The sequence below is a fragment of the Chiloscyllium plagiosum genome, unplaced genomic scaffold (assembly GCF_037043375.1).
Source record: "Chiloscyllium plagiosum isolate Xiang-an unplaced genomic scaffold, Cpla_swu_hap1 HiC_scaffold_32, whole genome shotgun sequence".
Classification (NCBI taxonomy): Eukaryota; Metazoa; Chordata; class Chondrichthyes; order Orectolobiformes; family Hemiscylliidae; genus Chiloscyllium; species Chiloscyllium plagiosum.
Window position 1 is genome coordinate 40,219,786 of NW_028270170.1, and position 11,615 is coordinate 40,231,400.

Here is an 11,615-nt window from a genome sequence, read left to right on the forward strand (position 1 = left end):
GGAAGCATATAAGATAGAAAGCTGGGTTAGAAGTGTTACTGCCTGTACCAGCGTGAACAGCAAAGGTGACTCTGACAGACATCTCCATAAAAGTAACCAAAGAGTCTGCATCTTTACTTGTGAAAACTATTTCTGTAATCTGGCCAATTTGGTATTTTCCTTTAGTGATCCCTTAGTTCTGTTTGTCTATTTGCCTTTTGGGTGAATGTAAAACAAGCATTTCCCTTCGAAAGCACAGGCATTAATTGGATTTTTTCCATTTCTTTCTCTACTGAAGCTATTTTATATTTAATAAATTGTCAGGTCTTTTGTTTAAGATATACAATCAGTGGCTGGAATTAATTATTCTCAAAGTCTGGGATTGGCTTTTCAAGAGTCTGCTTAGGAACCACTGGAGTAATTATTGTGGGGCTTCATTGATTTAATTTTACCATGTTGCGAATACAGAGGTAGAAAGGCTGCTTTGCTTCAGCTCCCTGTCTCTGTGTTACAACACATGGAATAATCGAAGTCCCAGAATGGCCGTGGTGAGTTAGCTGGTTTAGGATGCCAACATCCTCGGAGAAGGAGTGCATTTGGCTGGCACCTGTGCTCTGAGATGCTGTTGTCTGATGTCTAACATGAAGATTGTTCAGACCAAACAGTGAGCTGAATTCACCAGGTACATATTCTTGTTGAGTCATACAGAGTCATACAGCATGGAAACAGACCCTTTGGTCCAACTGGTCCACACCGACCAGACATCCCAATCTGACCTAGTCCTATTTCCTGCATTTGGCCAAAATCCCCCTAAACCCTTCCTATCCATACAGCTATCAAGATACCTGTTAAATTTTGTAACTGTACCAGCCTCCACCTCTACCTCTGGCAGCTCATTCCATGCACGCATCCCCACTGCATTAAAACATTGCCCCTTTGACACCAAAATTGGAGGCGTAGTGGACAACGAAGAGGGTTACCTCAGACTCGATAGTTAGGGGCACAGATAGGCGGTTTTGTGGGAACGAGAGAGACTCACGTTTGGTATGTTGCCTCCCAGGTGCAAGGGTACGTGATGTCTCTGATCGTGTTTTCCGGGTCCTGGAGGGGGAGGGAGAGCAGCCCGAAGTCGTGGTCCATATTGGCACCAACGACATAGGTAGGAGGAGTGCCGAGGATGTTAGACAGGCTTTCAGGGAGCTAGGTTGGAAGCTCAGAGTTAGAACGAACAGAGTTGTTGTCTCTGGTTTGTTACCCGTGCCACATGATAGAGATTCGAGGAATAGGGAAAGAGAACACTTAAATGCGTGGCTACAGGGATGGTGCAGGAGGGAGGGATTCCGGTTTTTGGATAACTGGGGTTCTTTCTGGGGACGGTGGGACCTCTATAAACAGGATGGTCTACACCTGAACCTGAGGGGCACCAGTATCCTTGGGGGGAGGTTTGCTAGTGCTCTTGGGGGGGGTTTAAACTAACTCTGCAGGGGCATGGGAACCCAGATTGTAGCTTCAGGGTGCAGGGCCTGGAGTGTAGGGAGGTTAGGAACATGGCATCAATTTCCAAGGAGGGTGTCTGTAAACAGGAAAGTGGCTTGAAGTGTGTATACTTCAATGCAAGAAGTAGACGAAATAAGGTAGGTGAACTTGCAGCGTGGGTTGGTACCTGGGACTTCGATGTTGTGGCTATTACGGAGACATGGCTAGAACAGGGACAGAATTGGCTGTTGCAGGTTCCAGGATTTAAATGTTTTAGTAGGGTCAGAGGTGGGGGTAAAAGAGGGGGAGGTGTGGCATTGCTTGTCAAAGATAGTATTACAGTGGTGGAAAGGACGATGGATGAGGACTTGCCATCTGAGGTAGTTTGGGCTGAGGTTAGGAATAGGAAAGGTGAGGTCACCCTGTTAGGATTCTTTTACATGCCTCCTAATAGTCCTAGAATCATTGAAGAAAGGATAGGGAAGGTGATTCAGGAGATGAGTGACAGTAATAGGGTGGTTGTTATGGGGGACTTTAACTTTCCTGATATTGATTGGGAAAGCTATAGCTCAAGTTTGTTAGATGGGTCAGTGTTTGTTCAATGTGTGCAGGAGAGTTTCCTGACACAATATGTAGACAGGCCAACAAGAGGTGAGGCCATACTGGATTTGGTTCTGGGTAACGAACCAGGCGAGGTGTTAGAATTAGAGGTAGGTGAGCACTTTGGGGATAGTGACCATAATTCGGTGATTTTTACTCTCGTGATGGAGAGGGATAAGTGTGTACTACAGGGCAAGAGTTATAGCTGGGGTCAGGGAAATTATGATGCGGTGAGACATGACTTAGGATGTGTGGCTTGGAAAAGTAGACTCCAAGGCAAGAGTGTAAATGATATGTGGAGCTTGTTCAAGGAGCAACTATTGAGTGTCCTTGATAATTATGTACCTGTCAGGCAGGGAGGAAAGGGTCGTGCGAGGGAGCCGTGGTTTAATAAGGAATTGGAATCCCTTGTTAAATGGAAGAGGGCGGCCTATCTCAAGATGAGATGTGAAGGTTCAATTGGGGCGATTGAGAGTTATAGGGTAGCCAGGAAGGACCTGAAGAGAGAGCTAAGAGCAGCAAGGAGGGGACATGAAAGGTCCTTAGTCGGTAGGATTAGGGAAAACCCTAAGGCTTTCTATAGGTATGTTAGGAATAAAAGAATGACTAGGGTAGGAATAGGTCCAGTCAAGGATAGTAGTGGGAAGTTGCGTGTGGAGGCGGAAGAGATTGGGGAGACACTGAATGAATACTTTTCTTCAGTATTTACTCAGGAACAGGGCATTGTCGTCGATGTGAATACTGAGTCACAAATAAGTAGAATGGATGGCTTTGAGGTATGTAGAGAAGAGGTGTTGGAAATCCTGGAAAAGGTGAAAATAGATAAGTCCCCTGGGCCTGATGGCATTTATCCTAGGATTCTCTGGGAAGCAAGGGAGGAGATTGCAGAGCCATTGGCCTTGATTTTTATGTCCTCTTTGTCTACTGGAGTAGTGCCTGAAGACTGGAGGATAGCAAATGTGGTTCCCTTGTTCAAAAAGGGGAGTAGGGATAACCCTAGTAACTATAGGCCGGTGAGTCTCACTTCTGTTGTGGGCAAAGTCTTAGAGAGAATTGTAAGGGATAGGATTTATGCACATCTGGATAGGAATAATGTGATCAAGGATAGTCAGCATGGTTTTGTGAAGGGCAGGTCGTGCCTCACAAACCTTATTGAATTCTTTGAAAAGGTGACGAAGGAGGTTGATGAGGGGAAAGCGGTAGATGTGGTATATATGGATTTTAGTAAGGCGTTTGATAAGGTTCCCCATGGTAGGCTACTGCAGAAAATACGGAGATATGGCATTGAGGGTGAGTTGGAGGTTTGGATTAGGAATTGGCTGGATGGAAGAAGACAGAGGGTAGTAGTTGATGGCAAAGTTTCTTCATGGAGTGCCGTCACTAGCGGTGTTCCGCAAGGATCTGTTTTGGGACCATTGCTGTTTGTCATTTTTATAAATGACCTGGAAGAGGGGTTAGAAGGTTGGGTGAGCAAGTTTGCGGATGATACGAAAGTCGGAGGAGTTGTTGACAGTGAGGAAGGATGTGGCAGGTTACAGCAGGATATAGAGAAGCTGCAGAGCTGGGCAGAAAGGTGGCAAATGGAATTCAATGTAGCTAAGTGTGAGGTGATTCACTTTGGGAAGAATAACAAAAAGATGGGGTACTGGGCTAATGGTCGGATACTTGGTAGTGTGGATGAGCAGAGGGATCTTGGTGTCCATGTACACAGATCTCTGAAAGTTGCCACCCAGGTAAATAGTGCAGTGAGGAAGGCATATGGCGTACTGGCTTTTATTGGTAGAGGAATTGAATTCCGGAGTCCTGAGGTCATGATGCAGTTGTATAAGACTCTGGTGCGGCCGCATCTGGAATATTGTGTGCAGTTTTGGTCGCCATACTATAGGAAGGATGTGGAGGCACTGGAACGGGTGCAGAGGAGGTTTACCAGGATGTTGCCTGGTATGGAAGGAAGATCGTATGAGGAAAGACTGAGACACTTGGGGCTGTTTTCATTAGAGAAAAGAAGGTTTAGGGGTGACTTGATTGAGGTGTACAAGATGATTAGGGGGTTAGATAGGGTTGACAGTGTGAACCTTTTCCCGCGTATGGAGTCGGGTATTACAAGGGGGCATAGCTTTAAATTAAGGGGGGGTAGATATAGGACTGAAGTTAGGGGTAGGTTCTTCACTCAGCGAGTCGTAATTTCATGGAATGCCCTGCCAGTAGCAGTGGTGGACTCTCCCTCTTTATGGGCATTTAAGCGGGCATTGGATAGGTATATGGAGGATAGTGGGTTAGTATAGGTTAGGTGGGCTTGGATCGGTGCAACATCGAGGGCCAAAGGGCCTGTACTGCGCTGTATTCTTCTATGTTCTATGTTCTATGTTCTATTACAACAGGATCTGGACCAGATGGGCCAATGAGCTGAGAAGTGGCAGATGGAGTTTAATTCAGATAAATGCAAGGTGTTGCATTTTGGGAAAGCAAATCTTAGCAGGACTTATACACTTAATGGTAAGGTCCTAGGGAGTGTTGCTGAACAAAGAGACCTTGGAGTGCAAGTTCATAGCTCCTTGAAAGTCGAGTTGCAGGTAGATAGGATAGTGAAGAAGGCGTTTGGTATGCTTTCCTTTATTGGTCAGAGTATTGAGTACAGGAGTTGGGAGGTCATGTTGCAGCTGTACAGGACATTGGTTAGGTCACTGTTGGAATATTGCGTGCAATTCTGGTCTCCTTCCTATCGGAAAGATGTGAAACTTGAAAGGGTTCAGAAAAGATTTACAAGGATGTTGCCAGGGTTGGAGGATCTGAGCTACAGGGAGAGGCTGAACAGGCTGGGGCTGTTTTCCCTGGAGTATCGGAGGCTAAGGGGTGACCTTATAGAGGTTTACAAAATTATGAGGGGCATGGATAGGGTAAATCGACAAAGTCTGTCCCCTGGGGTCAGGGAGTCCAGAACGAGAGGGCATAGGTTTAGGGTGAGAGGGGAAAGATATAAAAGAGACCAGGGGCAACTTTTCACGCAGAGGGTTGTACGTGTATGGAATGAGCTGCCAGAGGATGTGGTGGAGGCTGGTACAATTGCAACATTTAAGAGGCATTTGGATGGGTTTATGAATAGGAAGGGTTTGGAGGGATATGGGCTGGGTGCTGGCAGCTGGCTCTAAATTGGGTTGGGAAATCTGGTTGGCATGGATGGGTTGGACCGAAGGGTCTGTTTCCATGCTGTACATCTCTATGACTCGATTATATCATTTCTAAATCTTTTCCCTCTTACCTGAGTTATGGACCCTGAGAAAAAGACCTTGACTATTCACCTCATCCATGCCCTTCATGATTTTATAAACTTCTATAAGGTCACCACTCAACCTCCGGGGAAGAAAGCTCAAGTTTCCTGATGTCTATCTTCTTTGGTGAGTCGGATAAGATGACAGTCTGAATATTAATGAGGAGGTTTGTTGGGTTTGCAAGGTGTTTTACAAGCAACAAGGAGTGTCAATTGGCATCTCACTGCTACCCGCCACGCTGCTTGTGAAACACATAAAAGGTGGAGTAAGATGGTTGTGATATCATATTGATTCTGATTGCAATAATCTCCTGATTCTACCATACATTGCACCACAGCCCAGAACCCAACAAGATTTCCCATCGTCTTCCTCTCCATCCTTTGAATGGGATCTTCTACATGTTTTTGAATAACAGTTGTGGACTTCTAGCATCCCATAATTTGATGGTGAATTGACACAAAATGTCAGGCGGGGCAGCAGGCCAGCTTTGTGACGGTTTTCCTCCGTCAGTCATCCAACCTATTCCAGTTGGATGGCAACGGGGAGTTTGAATGATGCACGCAATAAAATGGAATGAAAGATATTAGACTCTATATCGAGAGAGACCCAAAATAGAGAGAGTCTCTGCAAAAGAACAAGGCAGAGGGATCTAGAGGTTCTTCTGCATGAAACACAAAATGTTAATGTGCAGATGTAGCAAGTAATTAGATTTGATTTGATTCCCAACAGTGTGTAAACAGGCCTTTCAGCCCAAAAAGTCCACACCGACCTTCCGAAGAGTAACCCACCCAGACCCATTTCCCTCTGACTAATGCACCTAACACTATGGGCAATTTAGCATGTGCAATCCACCTGACCTGAACATCTTTGGACTGTGGGAGAAAACCGGAGCACAGACAGTTGCCAGAGGCTGGAATCAAACCTGGGACCGTGGTGCTGTGAGGCATCAGTGCTAACCACTGAGCCACCGTGCCACCTAGGCAAATGGAAATTTTGGCTTTCTTACTACAGGTTGAAAAATCATGGAGTCTTGTTACAACAGTACAGAGTGTCGATGAGGCTGCAGTTGGAGTACTGTGTATAGTTTTGGGCTGAATTGACATTTTAGGTAAAAACTAGTCAGAGCCCAGTTCATCGGATGTTGAGTTAGTTTTATTGTCATGTATACAGTGAAAAGTTTACAAAGTGGGGTCTTCTTTCCAGAATTGCCACTTACAGTGCCACTTTAAGAACAAGGTACGTAGGTACAGATGCTTCAGTACAAGCACTTATGAAAAAAAAAGAAAAATAATGAAACAAAAGGCCCAGCATTTCAGATTGTAGGAATAATTTAGAAAATAAAAGGTTCAGAACAACAGTCCCTCCAACCCAGTCCATACTGGCTTTTGTTCCAGGAAATGGAAGAGAAGTCCTGAATTACTGTTGTGAATCTTGCTCGAAGAGTACTGCATGTTAATGGCACACAATGTTCTTAAAACACAAATTAGTTGGCAAATTCAGCGCATGAAAAGATCAGCCCTGAATCACGAATCATCAGAATTTGTTGGTTATTTCAAAGTACTTGCTAAATTTGCAAACTAATTTCTCATTAAACTTCCTGCAAAAAGTTAGAGGTAGAATTTAACAAGATTCTTTTTAATGAGAGGATCATTGCTAATGCGTTGCTTTATGGTTGAAGTCGAGAAAAATTTCAACAGCTTTATCTATGAGGGTGGCACACTAGTTGGCACTGCTGCCTCACAGCACCAGGGACCCAGGTTCAATTCCACCCTCAGGTGACTGTCTGTGCGGAGTTTGTACATTCTCCCCGTGTCTGCTTGGGTTTCCTCTTGCAGTCCAAAGATGTGTGGGTTAGGTAGATTGGCCATGATAAATTACCCCATTGTGTGCCAGCTATGTGGATGAGCCATGGGAAATGCAGGGTTACAAGGGTGGGGTGGGATGGTCTTCAGTGGGCTAGTGTGGACTTGTTGGGCTGAATGGCCTGCTTTCACACTGTAGGGATTTTATCTGACCCTGCATGAGTAGGTCAGTGCTAGACATTTTAAAGGAAGGATATGTAAAAATGTCAACATAACAACATACATCTCAAAACGCCATTGATTGTAAAGTGCTTTAAGGCACCTGAGGTCCTGAAAGTCTTTAGAAATGCAAGTTATTGTTCTATTTTCTCTATTTATTTTCTTTTATGTTTCTAAAATCCTGCCTATAATTCATTACCTTCGATGTTTATGTCTCCAAGGGCATTAGGTATTTCCTCAGAACTTGTTTGCCTGATACTGGGGCCTCCTTTCTGTGGCTTCCAAGTCCTAAATATTTCCTCAGTGCATGGATTGTTGTTTTGGCTGCAGCAATAACAGCATCAAATCTATGCTGCACTGCATAGATTTACTGACAGGAAAAGCACACAGTGATCATAGTATTTCGAACTGAATCACTGGGTGGCTCACTTTGAGACGTTTGGGAAGATGTGATGAGTACATGTCTTTTTTTCTTAAATTGAGTCAACGTGTAGTGAAAAGATTCTCCATCAGATCCTCTGCTATGTTGGAAATGGTAAATGTCTCCTTTCTACATATAAAAACGCTGATGACCTATTGTTTATGTCTACAGAAATAAAAGGGAAATTCTGTGAATACTGGAAATCTGAAATAAGAACAAAATGCTGGAGAAACTCAGTGTGTCTGGTAGCATTTGTAGTAAGAGAAATTCATTCCCTTTTGTTTATGTCTGCTGATTTGTCAGTGTGATGTATTCACTAGGTTGCTGCTAATTGTTTTATGTCTCAGAGCAATGCAGAGATGACCCTCATTCTAAATTGTTAAACATAATACTTTAAAAACTCCCAGAACTTACAGGATTTCCCAATGCATGTGGTCTTCGTCAGATCCCAGGTCCATTCCAGCTCATTCCCAGCCTGGTGCCAGTACTCACCAGCTTTACCCACAGGCATAAGCAATCAAACAAATGTATTAATCTCAGTGAACCAGACTAACCAATCAAACATAGAACAATTAAACCAGACTGCTGTGTGAAGGTAACAAAAGAATAAATTACTGGAAAAGCTCAGTAGGTCTGGCAGCATCTGTGGAGATAAATCAGAATTGACATTTCAGATTGAGTGACCCTTCCTCAGAGCATGTGGTTCAAAACATCCCTGAATTGGTAATCCAGAACCTTAGCTAATTTTCTGGGACCTGGGTACATTTACATTATGTCTTGCACTCACAGCAGTGTTTACCTTCAGTCTCATAGTTATAGTTAAAGCAACAGTTTCATTCATAGATCCGGAGCTCCATCTTCAGACTCATCCCAATAAATCCCGCAGATGGTCTTCACAACTTGCAGCATTCTGAACAAAGGTCCCACTATCTTACAATGGAAACAAGTCGATTCCACCCTCAACACTAATTTCAGAAGAATTCCCAGGAAATTCCAAGCTGTCCCTTCTTTACCTTGGCTACTTGCTTTCCTTTAACTCTCCCACCTTCCATCCTTTATAAAGTCATAGAATCATAGAGCATGGAAGCAGACCCTTTGGTCCAACCCATCCATGCTGATTAGGTATCCCAAACTTAATTAATCCCATTTGCCTGCATTTGGACTAAATCCTTCTCAAACCTTTCTTATTCGTGTACCTGTCCAAATGCCTTTTAAATGTTGTAATTGTACTGGTGCTACCACTTCCTCTGGCGGCTCATTCCATGCCCCACTCTCTGTGTGAAAAAGTTGCTCCTCAGGTCCCTTTTAAATGTTTCCCTCTCACCTTAAACCCATGCCCTTTAGTTTTGAACTCCCCCACCCATGGAGAAAGACCTTGGCTATTCATCTTATCTATTGTAGAGGGACCTTGGAAAAAATACTTGCTTTTGTAGATCTGCTTATAAACCTCAGTCATTTCATCTGCCTGGTTAACTGTTGCAACCCTCTGCTCTTCAAAATGTGATCTAATTCCTGGAGGTAATGCATTTTAATATTCTTCTATGAGAACAATTTCTTTGAGAACATCATATATACTCCCAATGCCCATATCCAATAATATAGATTGCTTTGCTTTCCCTTTTCCAATTGAATGTAGGGCTGCCCAGGCTGTTTTCTTATTTTTTGAAGCTTAAGAAATGTTTTTGCTGAATGAATCCAGTTGACAGTATGAAATGTATGAATGTTGTTTGTTTAGTTACTAGTACATTTTCAAGCTTAAAACATAATCACAGCCTGCCTCAGAAAGGAATTCTGAACTACTTACTTTTAAAACACATTGGCACCAAATACACTACCATCTGATTGGCAAACAATGCTGCACCATATGTAGCATGCAGAAGGATATTTTAAGCTGTGTGAATGCTTAAAGTAATCACATTAACACACACCAGGTGTCCTTTTGCTTTCTGGGAACAGATCACAATTTTATCAGTTTGAGGAGGAAGTCAAGAAGCATGAGACAGATGAGAGGGGTAAAGGAGGACCCAACCATACTCACCCTCATTCAATTGATATCAACTGGAGTTGGGGTCACAGATACCTGGATGTGCCATTAATGCTGAACTAAACAGGGAGTAATGAAATTGCCTTGTCACCTTGAGTAAGACCCACAAGCAGTTCCAGGTAACCATTATATTGCTGGATCCATTTGAGCAATAGAAGAGGCTAATTCCCAAAATCCCAACCAGCTGTTTATCTGACACACCACACAGGACTAAACTCATCAATTTTGTGAGGTAGCCCCCTTCAATTTTTGTCTCATTGAATAGAGTGAGCAGTACAAGAGAATTTGGTATCTTGTTCTGTGCCATTGTATTCTTCAATGTAGGGATCATTACTAGGTTGATCATAGAGTCATAGAGATGTACAGCATGGAAACAGACCCTTCGGTCCAATGCATTCCATGCCGACAAGATATCCAACCCAATCTAGTCCCACCTGCCAGCACCTCCAAACCCTTCCTGTTCATATGAGCAAGACTCCCACTTTATTAATGTGCAACCAGTCTGTGATCCAATACCACAGGTGTTTCCCTCCTATATTTTATGGGTTAATCCTACCATTTTACATCTCCTTCCCTGATCCAAGTTTGCTCCCCAGAACACCATTTGTCCCGTGTTTCTTAGCCAGTACCTCCAGAGAGACTCCTCTTGCTGATGACCTTGTCTCATTATCACTTGCTTGCCCCTGGTGTGCACAGGGCCCTCAGACAACTAGTGAGGAGACAGGGGAAGGGGAATTCTTACTTACACCCCACCTTTGACTAACCTTCCCTCAGCTGTTCTAAGAGACAAAATGTTCACACATGCCTGAAATTCCTTGTTCAGAATTTAAGCATTGCTCAGTTCAGTTCTGAAGTGTTGGATAGACGGGGAAGCAGAGGGAAGGTGAGTGGGTCAGAGAGTCATAAACCTGTGCTGTCACAGAAACCCCATCTTATCAGGAATTAAGGGAGGGGAATGCTGGAGGGTTCAGGCCTGGCTGATTTGAGGATGAGGGCATGGGAAAATTGGAGCTGCAGGATTGGGGAATGGGAGGAAATGGAATGGGCAGATGGGGGTGATGGCAAATGGGGGAATGGGGAATGGGGGGGACATGGGAATAGCAGATGGGGGAATGGGGAATGGGGGTAGATATTAGGGATGGGGGAATGATGGATGGGGGAATGGGGAATGGGGTAGGTATTGTGGATGGGGGAATGGGGAATGGGGAATGGGGGATAGAGAATGGCAAATGGGGGAATGGCAGATGGCAGAGATGGCAGATGGGGAATGGGGAATGGTGGGATGGGAATGCTGGATGGGAGGATATCAAGGAGGGAATGGGGAATGGGAAATGAGGAATGGAGGATGGGGGAATGGCGAATGGGAGGAAGGCCAGATCAGGGAATTCAGAGATGGTGGAAATGGGGGATGGGGGAATGGCAGGTGGGGGGTGCTGGGAGCTGGGGGAATGGGAGAATGGGGACTAGGGTATGGGGAATGAGGGAATTGCGGATGGAATGGCAGATGGGGAATGGGGGATGGGGGAATGGTGGGATGGGGAATGGCGGATGAGGGGATGGCAATGGGAGAATGGGGAGTGAGAAATGAGAAATGCGGTATGGGGGAATGGTGGATGGGAGGAATGGCAGATCGGGGAATTTGGAGATGGTGGGAATGGGGAATGGGGTATAGGGGATGGGGGAATGGCGGATAGGGGGGTTGGGAGTGGGGGGAATGGGAGAATGGGGAATGGGGTATAGGGGATGGGGGAATGGCAGATGGGGGAATGAGAAATGGTGGGATGGGAAATGGGAGATGGGGAATG